The sequence below is a fragment of the Colius striatus genome, chromosome 10 (genome assembly GCF_028858725.1).
Source record: "Colius striatus isolate bColStr4 chromosome 10, bColStr4.1.hap1, whole genome shotgun sequence".
NCBI lineage: Eukaryota > Metazoa > Chordata > Aves > Coliiformes > Coliidae > Colius > Colius striatus.
Window position 1 is genome coordinate 31,556,781 of NC_084768.1, and position 16,849 is coordinate 31,573,629.

Consider the following 16,849-nt stretch of genomic DNA (forward strand, 5'->3'; position numbering starts at 1 on the left):
CCGGCCAGGTGTGGGCGGGGGCGGGCGGGGGGGGCGGCCCCGACGGGGCGGGGAAGGGCGCGGCCGCGGCCCGGGGCGGGCGCTGTCGCGGCGCCGCTGGAAGGACCCGCCTGGCAGCCGGGGGGCCCCGCGCCGCCCCGGGCCCGCGGGAGGAGACCGGGACTCCGCTGTGCCTCGGAGGGGGCCCCCGCGCCCGGTCCCGCCGCTCTTAGCCCCGGTCCGCTGTGTCGGTCAGAGGTGGCCCGGGGGCCGCCGGCTGGAGGTAGAGCCGGTAGGTGCCTGGGGCGCCCGTCGGGAGGCAGCGCGGAGCCCTCCCCACCCAGCTGCGGGGTCTCTCGGCCGTGGCCGCGGCGGGTGAGCGCCACGCCGAGACCTGTTGCGGTTTCTGATGGGTTTGCCGGTGGGGAGTGCTTTCAGGCCACGCAGGCAGCGAGCACGCTGCTGCTTCAGCTTCTTAGTTACTCCCGTCCTTTCTTCCCCGTCCAGGGCTCCGAACTAAGAGCAACTGAGGAGTATTTTCCGCAGCTTTTTTTTTGAGACGACGGAAGGGTTAATTTAGCCAACTCAACCGATTGTGTTTGGTGCTCTTTGGCTCCTTGCCCAACCCTTCCCAGGAGCTGGGGTTGCGTCAGCGCGGGCAGCACGACGGCGGTGCTCGGCGGTCTCGCCCCGCTGCTGCTCTCTGTGCGCTTCGCCGGGGTCACTCTGGCGTTTCTCACGCCGTGTTAGGGGTTTTCCCCCTCTGTAGTCTCCAGAATTTTCCCTTGTGCGTGATAACTCTTCTCTTCTTTTGAGGGCTTTTGTCCTCTCATCTGCGTTCAGCCAGGGAGGTGGTGCGAGCCAAATTGCAGAGGTTGTTCCTCTGCCCCGGCGTGGTTGCCTCAAGCACTGGGCTTCACATTCCTCAGTTCGATGCCCAATCCCTCGGGTTCTTCATGTGTCACTCGCCTATGCCTTAAACTGAGTACCCGAAGCCAGTCTTACACCCCTGCCACAGTACAGGAAGCTCTGGCACTGAAAGCCTTTGGTTCTGGGGATATTTTCATTTGTACTCAGTATCTAAATGTTGCTGCAAAACAGCCCTTCTGTGCGCTACACAGTGAGGCCACAGAGCTTAGAGTAAGTGGTGCTGGCTGAGTGCCACACAGCACTGCCAAAGTGCCCACGGGCTCCGCTCTCCATGCTGAAATTTGGATCTGCTTCAGGATGCTCCAGAGTGTGAGACCACGGGGAAGCCAGGAGATCCCTACTCAAGAGCAGGGGTTCACACGCCCCCCCAGAGCTGTTCCCCCAGCTTGCACAGCAGCCGTGTTGTCAAGTTTAAGGTGGTGGTGTGTCAGTCACCTCCTGTTCATGCTACGTGGAAGCAACAGGTTTTTGAAGGCTGCTTGAAAAATGAGAGTCTCACCTTACTGCTCTTTTGCTAATCTCGTGGGGTGGTTGACATTGAAACGCTGGGATATCTACAGGATAGAGTTTATGATACTTTAAGACAGCTAAAGGTGCAGATTTCTAAACACCTTCACAAATGTGGATTCATGTGACTGACACAGAGCTGCCTCATAAACTTTTGATGCCCTGGAGCTTCTAGCCAAGACTTGCAGGTAAATGATTGTCCCATGGGCGTGAGCCATTAATCATCTGAATCACGAAACAAAGAGTTTTCACATACAGCTACCACCCAAAAATCTGTATCAGTACTCCATGCCTTCGTGACGTAAAAGCTTGGAAGGCTCTGAATAGTGTGAGCCCAACAGGCACTAGTGCTTTGTGCTCCACTGAATATGGGGTGGCTGGTTTGTCACCCCTTTACCTGTCTGAGGACTTTGCAGTCATGGGGCACTGTTCCTCAAAGCAAAAGGCATCTCCTGGAGTGGTTTGCTTCGTACAGGATACGCTGTCATGTTGTCACCAGAGCTGTATTCTGGAAGGAGGTGTTGAAGAGGCCCAAAGCCCTCAGACTGATCCCCCAGTTTATGTGTGGCACCCCATTGTGTCGTCTTGGTAGCTCTCACAGGTCCAGCATGCCCAGCTGTTTCTGTGGTAAGCTTTTTGGAAGGCAAAGTCCAGGTGTATATTTGCAGTGCCTGATTTGGACATCACTGCTCCTGGTAGCTCTTCCTTCCCTTTGATCCAGCTCTTCAGAGCAAACGAACACACCCATAGCCTTGTCATACATGCCATTTGATAGCCAGCTAGCGTATGTGTAGATACCGTGGGATGGGTTTTGCTTGCCTTTAACATAATGAATCGGTATCAAATCAAAAGACCGGGATTCTGAATTTAAGACTTGTCAGAACGACTTCCCTTCTCATTTCAGGTGTTGCTAAACTTGCTGAGTGCTCTGGATTGGACCTGTAAGATGAGTTGGGGTTGGTTTGTTTTTTTGAGGGAGTGTTCTTGCTGATGACTTTTTCTCACCTGATTTTATAGTAATTGTCAACAGTATTGTCAGGTCCCCTGGTCTGATTCACAAGTGCTTCGTGCAATGCTCAACTTGGTGCTCATGTAAGATAATACATCTCCATCTGTAGATCTGCTTGTCAGCACAGCTTGAGGACCATATGGCCATGACTCTGACTGCCCACCTTATTCTCAGTATTACCCCCAAGACTCTTTCATTTCCTCTGTAAAACACGATTATTAGAATACTCTGTTGTGCTCCAAATAATAACTAAAAAAAACCCCAATATATGTTGCCCATTTCTGTTCTTCTCCAGAAGAAGGATCTGCAGCCTTGGAGAGATAGCCCTGCTGCTTCCACGTTCACATGAGGTTGCCTGGGCTGGGGAATCTTTAAGCTGAAGGTAACAACTTGCCTTTGTTTTGCGTGACTACAGCTTGTACTTGATTGAAGAAATAAAAGTTGGTGCTGTAACAGAAGTGCAGTCATGATGCTAAAGTGGTATTTGCTTCTATTTCCCGGCCAGGGTCTGTAAGTTTTCTGTCCCTCAGATTCCTTTCTGAAAAGCAAGTGCAAGCATCTTTCCCTTTCTGCAGCATTCGTCTCAGCTGCCTGACCAGATCTGGTCAGGATACATGCTGTCTCTTTCTGTGGCTTTGGAAAGTGCTCAGCACAGTGAAGCTTACGTCTTGATTGATGCCTTACAAGTCCCACAAAGTACATAAACATGAGTAATAATTCTCATAGTTCATTTACCTCCTTCATAGAATCATGGAATCATTTCAGCTGGAAAATACCTTTAAGATCATTGGGTCCAACCACTAACCTCACACTGCCAAGCCCACCACTAAACCATGTCCTTTCTCCTCATACCAACTGAGAAAGGGGAGTTAATTGTGGGGGTAAAAAAGAATAAAATGGATAGAGAAAGGCTCTCAGAATGCTAGTCACTGAGACTGAAATGGAAATGTCCTCCTGATTCTGCCAAGGGCCAAAATTTGGAGTACTAAGTGGCAGTTGGTTCGTGGAAGACTCTTCCCAAAACACAACCACTTGTTCATAAGGGCAGACTTAACAGATGAGTAATTATCCTTTGCAGTATGGTCTCCATGTGTTAAAGTCTCAGAACTGTCGTCTCACTGTCCTTTTCTAACCCTAAAAGAATGGTAATGGAAAGACTAAAATGCATTGTGCACATGTAAATTAAAGCAAATAATATACTAAATACAGGGAGCCTGTTGCTGGAGTGGTCTCTGCTCTCCTCTGTGTTTCCTGCTGGAGCTTTCTTCTGCCTTTCTTTCCATTCCTGTCAGGTCCCTGAGAAACTGTGTTTTTCTGGCTTTCATTGCAATGACATCTGTGTTCAGCTAGTGGGAGAGTTGCTCTGGTGGTCTTCAGCTCCGATCCTTTATGGTTTGGCAGACCACAGGCTTCCAGGCTGCAAAACACAGGCTGTCGAAGAAATGGAGAGGAGCACTAATCACACTAGTATTTGAGCACTTTCTAAGCTAGTACATTTATCCTCACAGGATTTCTGTGAGGTAGGAAATTACCACTGTCCCCCTTTGAGAGATGAAAACCAGATGCACGCAGAACTTAATTGACTTAGCTAATGTCGCACCGGAGACGGTGGCAGAGCAGTGAAATGAGATCAGCCACTGGCCTCAGTGCCATGTGCCAGAGGACAGGTCGGCTCAAATGGTTTTGAAAGCCTGGTCAGTGCCCACAGGCTTTTATAGCCCCGTGCAAATGCCAAGCATGAGCTTTCAGAGCAGGGCAAACCAGAGCGGAAAATTCAGAGCCCAAGCTTTCAGATCATGGCAATATAAGAAGGAAGGGATGGATTTGCACTCGGATTCAAGTGAGGCAGCAGCAGCAAGGCTAGCTTTGCAGAGTGACTGGGCTTTTGGATTTGATCTGAGCAGGAAGCGTTTTATTTTTCCTTGACAACTGTTGAGAAATGATTCCTGATACTGGGTCAAAGCTTTCGGCTGATTTCAGCCTTGTCAGGAAATGCATCTGGGGACTGAGAGCTGCCCTCCTCACTTTCACACCAGTGAAAGCAGGAGCTCCTGGAAACAAAACTTCAAACCCATCTTTTCTTTTGTTTTTCCATATTAATTTTTAGTCCTGCTTACTTTTATATTCAGTTTTCAGAACACGTTGGAAGCATTTTAAAAGAAGCCACTAATCAGTTAAGATAATACTGGACACTATGTTCAGAGACCTTAAAAACACTTGTGTTTTGAAACTTCGGGTTGGGTTGTGCGAGACAAAGAATGCTGCTACCGCTGCTCATGTGTACAGGAGTGGGTTTTGACTAAATGCTTGTCCTTATAAGTATTGAGACAGGAAAGGGAGTGGCATTGCCTTATCCTTGCAGCAAATGCATAGCCCTGGTTAGTGAGGTTAAACTTTTGTGCTGACTAAACTTTTCCACACCCTCTTTCTGCAATAAAAATCCACCTCAAATTTTCAGCTCGCAACCAAACGGCAGATGAAGTAATGGCAACTGTTTCACATTCAACAAGGAAAGTATCCCAAAATACTCTTCCCTAGCACCGAAATAGGACTCTGCTGGCTGCTCCTCCCTTGGAGAACTCGACCTCTTGACAGCTTTTAATATGTTGTAGGATTGCTAAGCTAGTACTTTTCTTTGATGGTATCATCGACGTCAGGTCTGATTACAGGATGGATTCTGCCCTCGGTCTGTGCACAGCAGCACTGTGTGACAACAACCACCCGAGATAAAAAGGTAATTCAGAGAGCAGAGACAGCAAGCACAACTGGGAGAAGGATCACCCTGACCATGGCTCTGCTGCAACAGATGGCAGGCAAACTGGACAAATGGATTGACATTTATATTCCCAAAGGAGCTGACACAATCGCTGTTAACCAAATTTTCTGGTTTACGTGGAAGATATGGAGATAGAATTTTCAAGATGAATATGGAGAGCCCCATATTCTTACCTCAGCGTTTGAGAGCTGTAGCTCTGAAAAGGTGATGGGAATAAAATAGTGCTCCACATTGGATAATCTCAGCCTTTTATGCGTGAATGGCAAGAGTGGCCTTGGAAGGGTCTCAGGAGCCCTCAGGCACAGCATGGTTACTATAGCTCCGCTCCGCAGCTGAGGTCTGCAAAGAAATTAAGCAGAAGCATTTGAGCACTCCAGTCTTCTACAGTAAGGGCACAGAGGAGGGGTTTGGGGGCTGTCCAGCTATGTATGTGAGAGCAGGGATCTCCTTGTTGAAGTATTACAGGCACCAGTGCTGGCCTGGAGTGCAACAGGCAACTGTGAACTTGGCAGAAGTAGAATTTGGCGGCTGAATTGTATTTATTCCTCTTGCAGCCAACAATGTATTTTCTCAGTGTGAAGCTCAGCATCCAAGCTCTGCACAGAGAGCAGGTTTCAGTGGTGGGTCATGTGAACAGCATGGGAATGCCACGGTGCTGGGGAAGGCTGTCGTGGTGTAAAGTGTGACTGTGGCGTGATGAACTCTTGCAGTGGTGGCTACCAATGAAGGAGCTGTGATCCTCCTCTGGCCTGTAGGACTAATCCTCGTCTCACTCACAGGGCAGGATTCACACCCAGGAAGAGGCCAGAACGAAGGATATATGATCATTAATCTCAGAAGCCTGAACAGGACTTTAATGCTTCCCAGAGTTTTGTCACCCTTGTTGTGGGACGTGCATAGATTGTAGAAGTAAATGGGGAAAAAATCCCCTAATGATTTTTTTTCCCTTTAATACATTCTTTCTATCACCACCACCACCTTTCCACCCCAAAAAAAAAGAACCTAGCAGGGACTAGCTGTCTTGACAGGTCATTTAAAACTGGTTTTGCAAAAATAGACTTGTATTTTATAGCTTAATATTTTAGAGGCTGGTGACTGGTTAAACTTCTTTCAGCACCAGCACCTCTTGCTTTGGGCTCATGCCTTCGAATAAGTCACTGGTTGTCATGATTTACTGTGTGTACTATGGGACAAGTGCAAGATTTTGACAAGAAAAGATATTTGGGTGTTATTTGAGGAGACATGGGGAAAGTCACTTAACTCAGTGTTTATATAGAATAGCTTTCTTGTCTCAGAGGTCACCTCTGTCGGAATAACAGGTGCAGGCTTCAGACATCAGCTGCAGGGCTGTTTAGTGCATCAGAGAGGTTGTAGCTTTTCCTATTAAAGATGGTAAGAATTTCAGGGAATAAATTTTGTTTAAATTTAACTAACCTTTCCATCATGATTCTATCAGAAAGGTGCAGCCTGACAGTGTAACAGTTGCTTCTGTGGTGATAATACTAGTGTCTGTTCCAAGCGCTGTGCCCAGTACCGTGCTCAGAGCAATGGATGTGGAAACCTGTTCCTGAAAAATGTGTCCCAGCTTTGAAGACAGCTGTCTGCAAGTTGAAGTTAGAGCAATAGAGTGAGGGACAAGCCATAAAACATGGTAGAGACTTTGTTAAAAGTTGTGATTGAAGGGTTTCTGCAGTACTATGATAGAGCTGGCTCCAATAGTCACCCTGCAAATATCAGAATGGTGTTTGGGTTTGTTTTTAAAAGCACCTTGAGATGGCATTTTTCCAAAACTGAAGGGTTAGGCATGTTCAGCAAATGAAATGGGCTGGCTGGGCATTCCTGAGTGTCTCTCACCTGAACCACAGCCCCTCTGGAAAGCTGCCAAGTCTTCCTCCTCAGCCTGCCTTTAAACCAAGCCTTGCCTGCCTTTTCCCTTCTGCTGACCCTTGTTCCAGCAGATCTCTCAGCTTGTCTGTGTCTCTTCTCTCCCCACCCTGTATCCCTCCTGCTCACAGATGCACACAAACACACACAGCCTCCAAAGCACCCTCCTGCTGAGCACTTGCAGGGCTGCCTTGCTGCGCTGGGGACTGGACATGCTCTCCCCATCTCCACTCTCTCCTTGCTCAGGCAGCCTCCAAGTCAAATTTCAGAGGTACTTAATTCACCCACACTTTTACTTCTGTACCCCATCATTTTCCCTCCTGCAAGTCTTTTTAACAGCTTTAGCACGTCATTTGCCAGATTTTCTTTGTGTAGGTTCTCGGCCTGAGCTCATGGCTGTAGTATCTGAGCACCTCCCAGTCATGCGTGAAGTGATGTGACTCGTGTCAGGCTTGGGTGATTTGTTCTCTCTCCCCATTCTCTCCCAAGAAGGAGGGCTGTGCCTGCTGTGCTGGAGTCTTTTGTTTTGTTTGGGTAAAGTTTCAGTTTGTGAGATTTTCCTGTGACTGAGAGGCTGGGAGTGTCACCCACAATCTTCATTCTTTCCTCTGTTTGATATGGTCTGCTGATATGTTGAAGATTTTCACAATTTTAATGTTATCTCTGTGCACATTCCTCTGATACCAAGAATATTTGGCATTGTCATATTTAATGACTAAAATCATCCAGCAGTATTCTGTCTTTTGGCTCTGTGTGAAAGTCAGCTTTTAACTCTTAGAGGTTCAGCTGGGAATGTGCTGAGAACAGAGCAGTCTACACACGTCCCAGCAGTTTTTACACCTTCCTCTGCATCAACCACTGCTGGTCGTGGCAGGACATGGGGCTACACGGATGGCTGGGCTGCCCTGACCTGTTCTGTGTTCCTGTTTCCACAAAATCTTGATGATGTTCAAAGCACTCCCTCAAAATTCACAAATCCAGGAAAATAATAGTCCTTTTTTTCCCTCTACTTGTCATTCCATGGGATAGTAACAAGAAGCTGGCTTCTTGAAGGTGGGTTTTTTTCCCTCTCATTTATACTTTGTGTTTTTAATTAGAGTAAGAACACTTTAGAAAACACATTGAAAGAAAATAGTGTGATCATCAGATTCATACCTGGCTTAAATGATGGACTCAGTTCCTGCTCTCCCTATCCTCCAGCTGGTTCTGAGGGAAAAGAGAAGGAACAACTGAATTCAGGAGGAGAAGTGTAATAAACCAGGTGATCTTTAAAAAGGCAAGTAAAGGCAACTAAATTCACAAACAATTTGTGTTGGTGATCAAGAAATAAAGCCACCACTCAGAATCTCACTCTAAGATACAAAATCATCTGTAAATTTGTACAAATAAGTTCCCTTGAGCGTTCCTGTGGAGTGCCACAGTATCGTATAGTGTCTTAGGAACTGACTTAGAGCAATCTAAACTGATCAAAATGAAACTACAAGGAAGGGGAGACAAGCCAGCTTCAGTTGCTCTGGTCAGGTGTAGATTCACCACATGCAATCATGAGGAAGATCAGACTTTCTCTTCTGTATCTTCCTCCCATCCACTGCTGCCTTCCCCAGCATCTGGGGCAGATGAGTGTTGCCATTGAGAATCATAGAATCACAGAATGGTAGGGTTGGAAGGGACCTTTAGAGATCATCCAGTCCAACCCCCTGCAGAAGCAGGGTCACCTAGATCAGGTCACATAGGAACATGTCCAGGCGGGTCTTGAAGCCCTCCAAGGAAGGAGACTGCACAACCCCTCTGGGCAGCCTGTGCCAGGGCTCCCTCACCTCAACAGGGAAATAGTTGTTTCTTATATTTAAGTGGAACTTTTTGTGTTCCAGCTTCATCCCATCACCCCTTGTCCTGTTGCTAGCTACTATAGAAAAAAGGGATGCCCCAACCTCCTGACACCCACCCTTTAGATATTTGTCAATGTTAATAAGATCTCCCCTCAGTCTCCTCTTCTCCAGACTAAACAGCCCCAGTTCCCGCAGCCTTTCCTCATATGAAAGATGTTCTATACCCTTGATCATCCTGGTGTCCCTGCACTGGACTCTCTACAGCAGTTCCCTGTCCCTCTTGAGCTGGGGAGCCCAGAACTGGACACAGGACTCCAGATGAGGCCTCACCAGGGCAGAGGAGAGGGGGAGAAGAACCTCCCTTGACCTGCTGCCCACACTCTTCTTGATGCACCCCAGGCTGCCATTGGCTTCTTGGCCACGAGGGCACATTGCTGGCTCATGGTTAGCTTAATCAGCACTCCCAGGTCTCTCTCTGCAGAGCTGCTCTTCAGCAGTTGGACCCCCAGCCTGTCCTGGTGCCTGGGGTTGTTCCTCCCCAGCTGCAGGACTCTGCCCTTGTCCTTGTTGAATCTCAGCAGGTTCCTCTGTGCCCAACTCTGCAGCCGGTCGAGATCCCGCTGAATGGCAGCTCAGCCTCTGGGGAATCAGCCAGTGCTCCCAGTTTGGTGCCAGCAGGGAACTTGCAGAGGGTCACTCTGTGCCCTCTTCCAGGTCGTTCATGAAGATGTTGAACAAGACTGGCCCCAGAATCGATCCCTGTGGAACTCCACTGGCCACAGGCCTCCAACTTGACTCTGTGCCATTGATCATTGAGACAAGACTTCCCTCATTCTCCTGATGAGAGGAATTTCCATGCACAGCTGGGCACGCTCCCTACTTTAGGACCCGACCTTCACATACAAATGAATCCAGAAAAAATGGTGCTGCCATCAAAAGAAGTGTCCCTGTCATCTTATTCCTACCTGAGACCACATTTTCCGTAGCATTAACAGAAGCAGCTGCAGCGTGAATCGAATCAGGGGACAGTTCTCAATTAAAACTAATCTGGGGGAAAAAAAAGGGGGCCAAGTTTTAGTCTCAGTGCGTTTTCCTTTGCAGCCTTGTGCATGCTGGCCCTGGAACAAGGTAAAGGCATGCAAGGGCTGGGCTGAAGAATCGTGGTGGTGCAAAGGCAGGGCTGCTTTCCACAGCACAGCTCCTTTGTGCTTTTGCTGTTGGACAACTGGCACTTCTTTCTGCAGCAATGCTAGTGTGTGTTGGCCTAAATTATATGTAAAATTACAGCCTAATGTAAAGGGTATTTCTTTTATGCTGCCTTTGAATTGAAAAGGTTTCCCTATGCTAACACATATTTCAGTACTCGCAGCCATAGGACCGAAAGCGTTGCATGTTTTGGTTGCTACGTTCTGCACTGGCTGTGTAAAGCAGCTGTAAATTTAGGTGGCTGCTTTGCATTACCGTTGTGGCACAGCACAGCCAGCACTGGAGTGAATCGGAGACATGCTTCATCTTTTTATACATTGCATCAGAGAGACAAAAGGAAAGAAAACCTCTGCCAGAGAGCAATTCGTCTCCACCCTCCGGTTCTCCCATCTCTGAGCAGGGAGACAGCCCCTCACAGTAGCAACAGTTGCAATCCCCCCATCCCAACCCTGGCAACAAACACCCTCTTCTCCTCCTGCTTCCTATCCAAATCTCTATCCCAATTCCCCAGCAGGATGCAGAGCCTGAGTCTTCTCCTCTACAGCACGCTGGAGGCACTGACAGATGCTGGAGGGGAACAGGCAGGAGAAGGGAGCTACTTGAAGGTGAGCCCAGAGGCTATAGGGGCAAATGGGATACCTATAGCACTTGGAAGAGACTGAGCTGTAGGAGGGTTGCTTACCCAAGGGACATGAGCTGAGGATGGAGAAAGAAATGGGAAGTCACAGGGATACAGAAGCTGGCAGCTCTTCCCCCCAGAAAACTCCCTCCAGGTGGTTGCATTCCACCTCCAGCCTGCTGGTCACAGCATCCCCCCATTCCGCCACCCTCCCCAGCCTCCCCCATTCCATCACCCTCCCCAGCTTCCCCCATTCCACCACCCTCCCCAGCCTCCTCCATTCCACCACCCTCCCCAGCCTCCCCCATTCCATCACCCTCCCCAGCCTCCCCTATTCCACCACCCTCTCCAGCCTCCCCCCATTCCACCACCCTCTCCAGCCTCCCCCTCCAGCACAGAGCTTCCCCAAGCCCAGCTGCCCTCTCCCAGCCATCTTCCATCTCACCTGGGAGCCCGCTCTGACTGCTGGCAATGCTGCCATGCCTCTGGCAGGCTCTGGCTTCAGGCAATGTATCACATTCCTTTGGAACCTGTTTAACTCTATTGCTGTTAAAAATGTGTATCTTAATTTCTAGACTGAATTTGTCCAGTTTCATCTTTATTAGCTTTTATTATGCTGCTCTAATCTGCTAGAGAGACCTTTAATATTGAAAGGCTGGAGACAGCCAGAATGCTTGCAAGAGCTGGGTTCTTGTTCCAAGAACTGCAGCATATGCTCCTTGCAGAAAATCTTGCCATTTTTTCAGTGTTATTTCTATTAAAACATCCAAATGCAAGTTTATATCTGAACACCGCTATATTTTTTCCCTTTTCTTTTGCAGGGCAGTAGTGCTGCTGAAACTTGGGTGTCTGGCTAGAACTTTCTCCAGGTGCAGGGATTTTAGAAGAGGTTTCAATATTGTCCAAACTAGGTAAACAGGGGTTTAGAACTCAAACCTCGGCTCTGCCAGGAGGTGGATGTCCAGGCTGGGAGTACATGCCTGGATACACGTATGCCTGGATCTCATGATGCGGCAGAGCACGTGGGCAGCGCTGTATCTTGTCCCTTCTATCCCTTCCCATGTGTTCCCGTGGGACCCTGCCAAGCAAGGAAGGCTTTGAGGAGCGGCTTGTCATGGAGGTGACGTCCCTCAGAGCCTTCCTGGGGTGCCTCCTTATTTGACTCATCACTTGCATCTTGTTTATGTTTCCCCAGTGCATGACCAGACGTGCTGTGAGATTCCAGATGAAAATGCTATAAAGAAGAGCTTTTACTGCATCAGCTTAAAGACTGTATCAGTCTTTCAAGTGACGTTTAGTATTGCCACTTGGACTCTATAGATACAGCTTTGTCACGCTGCCATCATAAACTTCAACTTACAGCTTTGACCACAGGGCTGTGCTTGGCAATGACAGCTCAGCCAAGGAGGATGGAATCCTTTCCCAAGCTGAAGACACATAACCCCCCAGAAAATAATTTGTATGTGGAAAAAAACCCACATATTACCAGGATTTGTTGTTTGTATAACCCGAGAACGGTTTTAATTAAACAATAAATCTTAGAAGCAATTAGGCAAAAAGAGGATGAGGCAGAATTGGTATTTTGAGAGAAAGCTGAGATACTGCAGTTTGAAAATCAGCCGGGCTGCGTGTTCAGCAAGTGTCTGCCACAGCACCTGTGGAAAAGCCACAGTGTGGTGTTGCATAAACAGATGCCTATCAGGCGAGAAGCTCCATGGGTAGATATGTAATTACACAACTTTTTTTTTCCCAAAGCATAATATTTATACTGCAGCCTGGATTGGCTTCAATCATGTGCATAATACATTTATTTGAAAACATCCTAATTACGTGTTTACCTGACAGAAGGAGCCGTTACGATCACCCTGGCACGTAAACCTGGTTTATAAGTCTGCCTGCTTTTGCCTTCACCCAAGAGACCCACACCAACTGCACATTTGTGGTTATCTATACAAATCTGTGAAATACATAAATCATAGTGTTCTTAAAGGATATCATCCAAACATTCTGGACTTTCTTTTCTCTTCATTCTAGATTTCTGGGCTTTCTTCTCACAGCTTTTCTGAGCAGAGACGTTGCATTTTATATGCAGGAGGAAAAAAAAAAGCAGCATTTTTAACACTCTGGAAATAATAACAAACTCCTTGAAAGATTTAAATTAGTTTGTTCCCTGAATTAAATGTCCCATCTGCTTCTCTTCCCTCCCCAAGCCTCTTCTCGCCACCCCCTGGTGCGTGCGCACATGGGTTTGTTGGTTTGGGGTTTTTTTTTGAGTTGCTTTTGAATTCCAGCAAATGCACAACTATTTCAGCCTTCTGGGGTTGTTCTGTGAAAACCAGGTTTAGGGTTTGTGCTGGGTGTTGCACGTGGGCAGCGTACCTCATGGCCAAGGAAAGGGCCAGGCTGCAACCCCTGCCTTTTCACCCCACCACGCTGCTGGGGGTTGCCTTGGCCGGAGGGACTCGACCCTGATGCTGGGACAGGGTGGCTTGTGGCTGCTGGGGCTGAAAAACACAGGACAGGGTTTGTGTGTTTTGTTTAAACTCAGAGCATTGGGGCATTTGTCAGAAAGGCAAAGAAATATTAAGAATCCTAACGAGTTTGCAAACACTCAGTCGTAAGGGGGAGTGTGGGGCTTAGCGACCTTGACAATGTCTTTCTAAATAATTCCAGTTGTCTAATGCACTTGCAAAGCTAAAGGAAATTTTGATTTAAGGCTGATTCCATCCTGTACTCACAGGACTCGCTTTTGGTCTCTTTCCCTCTCCCCACCCCAGTCTCTTATTTTCCAGTCACGTTAGCGAGTGGCCTGGCAGCCTTTAACTGCACATCATCTTCTCCCTCGTTAGAGACGAAATAGAACATGTAAATGTTTCCAAACAGGATGTTTGGTTGAATCTTTTCTGTAACTCATCCTAATCATTAGCTTGCATTTTAGACATTTATAATGAAAACGTATTCATTTCAATTTTCCCTTCCTTTTGGGAAATGTCTTATTTAGACTTAAAAAGAAAAAGAAAGGGAGCCATAGTTCTCCTTGCTGGTTGCATGTCCTGCCAGCCTGATTACACAATCTGTTATAATTACACTGAGCTCTGCAGACCTTCGGGGAGCCATGTTATACAGTAGAATGACTGCTAATTGCTAGGGGTAAGACCTTGGGCCTGTTGAAGTCAACAGCAAAATTTCTGCTAATTTCATAGAGAGTATTTCTGAGACCATCTTCAGAGTGATAAACATCAATATTATGTAATGTACTAACTTAACTGAATGGAAAACCAAATCTATCATTAGTATTATATAGAGGCCAATACACCCAATTTCTTGAGCATTAAGATACCTGAAATTTTCAAATCATTAGGTCATGGATATTAAGAAAACAGGACTTCTTAATTTAAACTGACTGAGCTATTTCCTTCTAATACAATTTGTTACTCCTCTGCAAAATTTATGATTGGAAGCTGGATGACATGTCTGTGGGTTTTTTATTCTCAGGTAAAATGCAAAATGGCAGGATGGATTTGCTAAAAGGCTTACAGATTCCATCTGAGAAGGCCGATGGCAGCCTGGGATGCATCAAGAAGAGTGTGGGCAGCAGGTCAAGGGACGTTCTGCTCCCCCTCTCCTCTGCCCTGGTGAGGCCTCATCTGGAGTCCTGTGTCCAGTTCTGGGCTCCTCAGCTCAAGAGGGACAGGGAACTGCTGGAGAGATTCCAGCGCAAGGCCACCAGGATGATCAAGGGTATAGAACATCTTTCATACGAGGAAAGGCTGTGGGAACTGGGGCTGTTTAGTCTGGAGAAGAGGAGATTGAGGGGAGATCTTATTAACATTTATAAATATCTAAAGGGTGGGTGTCAGGAGGTTGGGACATCCCTTTTTTCTACAGTAGCCAGCAACAGGACAAGGGGTGATGGGATGAAGCTGGAACACAAAAAGTTCCACTTAAACATAAGAAACAACTCTTTCCCTGTTCAGGTGAGGGAGCCCTGGCACAGGCTGCCCAGAGGGGTTGTGGAGGCTCCTTCCTTGGAGGGCTTCAAGACCCACCTGGACATGTTCCTATGTGACCTGATCTAGGAGACCCTGCTTCTGCAGGGGAGTTGGACTGGATGATCTCTAAAGGTCCCTTCCAACCCCTACCATTCTGTGATTCTATGATTTGAGGTCCTACCAGCAGAATTTGGATAAGGCAACTTAAAGGGGGTGACTGAGACATAAGATGTATTTCGGTCATAATAGCTGTCTTCCCTTGCCAGAGCATGAAGAGTTGCACTGCACATTGGGCATGTTGGGGATGGATGTCTGGTGCCCAGCTGCCACCTCCTCAGAGAGACACAATCCACCTCCACATCCTCCAGCATCTCCTAGCTGTGGCCATCTGCCTCCATCCCACTGCTTAGCTCCTGCGTGGATGCACTTTGATGTGTGCCACATCCCTTCTGCCTCCCTACAGCTAAATTCACCCTTTCCCAAAGCAATTTCCAGAACTTTTCCATTTACTAAAGTATAGTACATTTTTTTTAATAAAGTAGGGAGAATTTGGGAGAGGAACTGGAAATCAGAGCTATGGTCAGAAGTGGGAGAGAGCTCTCACCAGTAGTGACTCATCTGCATCCTTTCTTCCATTTTTATTTTCATTTCATATTTATTGCAAATTATCATTCCAGTTTGAGTTGAGCAGTATTTTTGTTGCCGGAAGATAATCTCAAGCCAAACAAATTTAGGAATCAGCACAGAAGAACCTGACATCCTGACTAATCTTCATCATTTTTTAAAGAGGGGATTGGTCAGGATGGAACTAGAAAGCTATGCCTAGCATAATTAATTTTTGAAACCTTTTTTTTTTGGTGAGTGTATTTGGAATGAAAACAATCCTAACAGTAATATTGGCCTATTACTAGAAATGATGACATTGTGAAAGCACAGTTCTTTATAAATCATCATTCTCTGTCTTCAGATGAAAAGATAGATGGCAATGCCTTGTTAAATGGTGGTGGGACATAATTAACTCTCGTTGATCACAGAAGACAATGCACAGCACCATTTTTATACCAGTAAGTTAGATAATTTGCATCTGAGAATTTTGTAGGAGCCAGCCAGGAAGCTGTCCAGATGATTACCATTGGTTTCCAAGAAGCTTTGGAGCTATGAAAAGTTCAGGGATCTGCTAAAGAAACTAATATTGTTCAAGTATTTAAGAAAATGCACAGTTGTAGGCCCTTCATCTTCACAACCAGCCACAGCAAAAGAATTGACTGATACAGCACGTCGGTGAAGAATTGAAACTGGCAAATATAACTGGTTCCCGTTAAATTTATGGAAAACACCAGGCTAATTAGGTATATTTTTGAATAGCTGACAAGTTCAATTAAAAAAAGTAATAGTCTATTAATACCATCTACAGCTAGACTTGCAATTTGCCTAATACCAAACATTCTCCTTAATAAATTAGAAACACGCAAGCAAACGTGCTAAAGATGAAATGAATCGGAGGGTGGTTCCTTGACAGTTTTGACACGGGTTTGGCAGTGTAATGGTAAATGAGGAGTGCTCACAGGAGGAGATGTGACTGAAGAGCCCGAAGCAATCCCTTCCTGGCCATGCACGTTTTGAAGGTTTCAGCAGTGAAGAAAAAAAAGCAAATATAAATTGTTAATCATTAGTTTGTTGATGGCCCAAGAGCTGTGGATATACTGGAATGCAGAAAGCCCTGATACGAGATGAAAGAAGACAGTCTGCACCAAAGGCTTGTGTTGGCAACGTGCCTTCTTCACAGTATGCCCTAAAATAGCATTTGCATTCTCCATCAAAGGCTAAGAATATACCAGAAAGCACAAGCTTACACTTAATACTTTTTATGATACGTATGCAGAATGTTACACAGTTTATAGAAACCTAAGAACGTGCATTCAGTCGCTCGGGCCAAGGAGGAATTAGCTAGAGCTATAACACATCGGCACTTCTCAGCCTCTAAAAGAAAATTTGCAACCACAGGATTGTGTTTTGTAGCCACAAATGTGCCTATCCTTCATGAATTTGTCTAATCCCATTCTAAACCCATTTATACTGTGCTGTATCTTGTGGCAATGAATTCCACCGATATATATG

At 46.7% G+C, this 16,849-nt stretch overlaps 1 long non-coding RNA gene across 1 annotated transcript; it reads left to right on the forward strand.

Moving 5' to 3' along the window:
- Positions 1-144: 144 nt before the first annotated feature.
- LOC133626205 (uncharacterized) lies at positions 145-11,594 on the forward strand. Its single transcript, XR_009819346.1, has 3 exons — positions 145-271; positions 2,721-2,807; positions 11,561-11,594. It is a non-coding gene; the product is annotated as an uncharacterized LOC133626205 (long non-coding RNA).
- Positions 11,595-16,849: the final 5,255 nt, after the last annotated feature.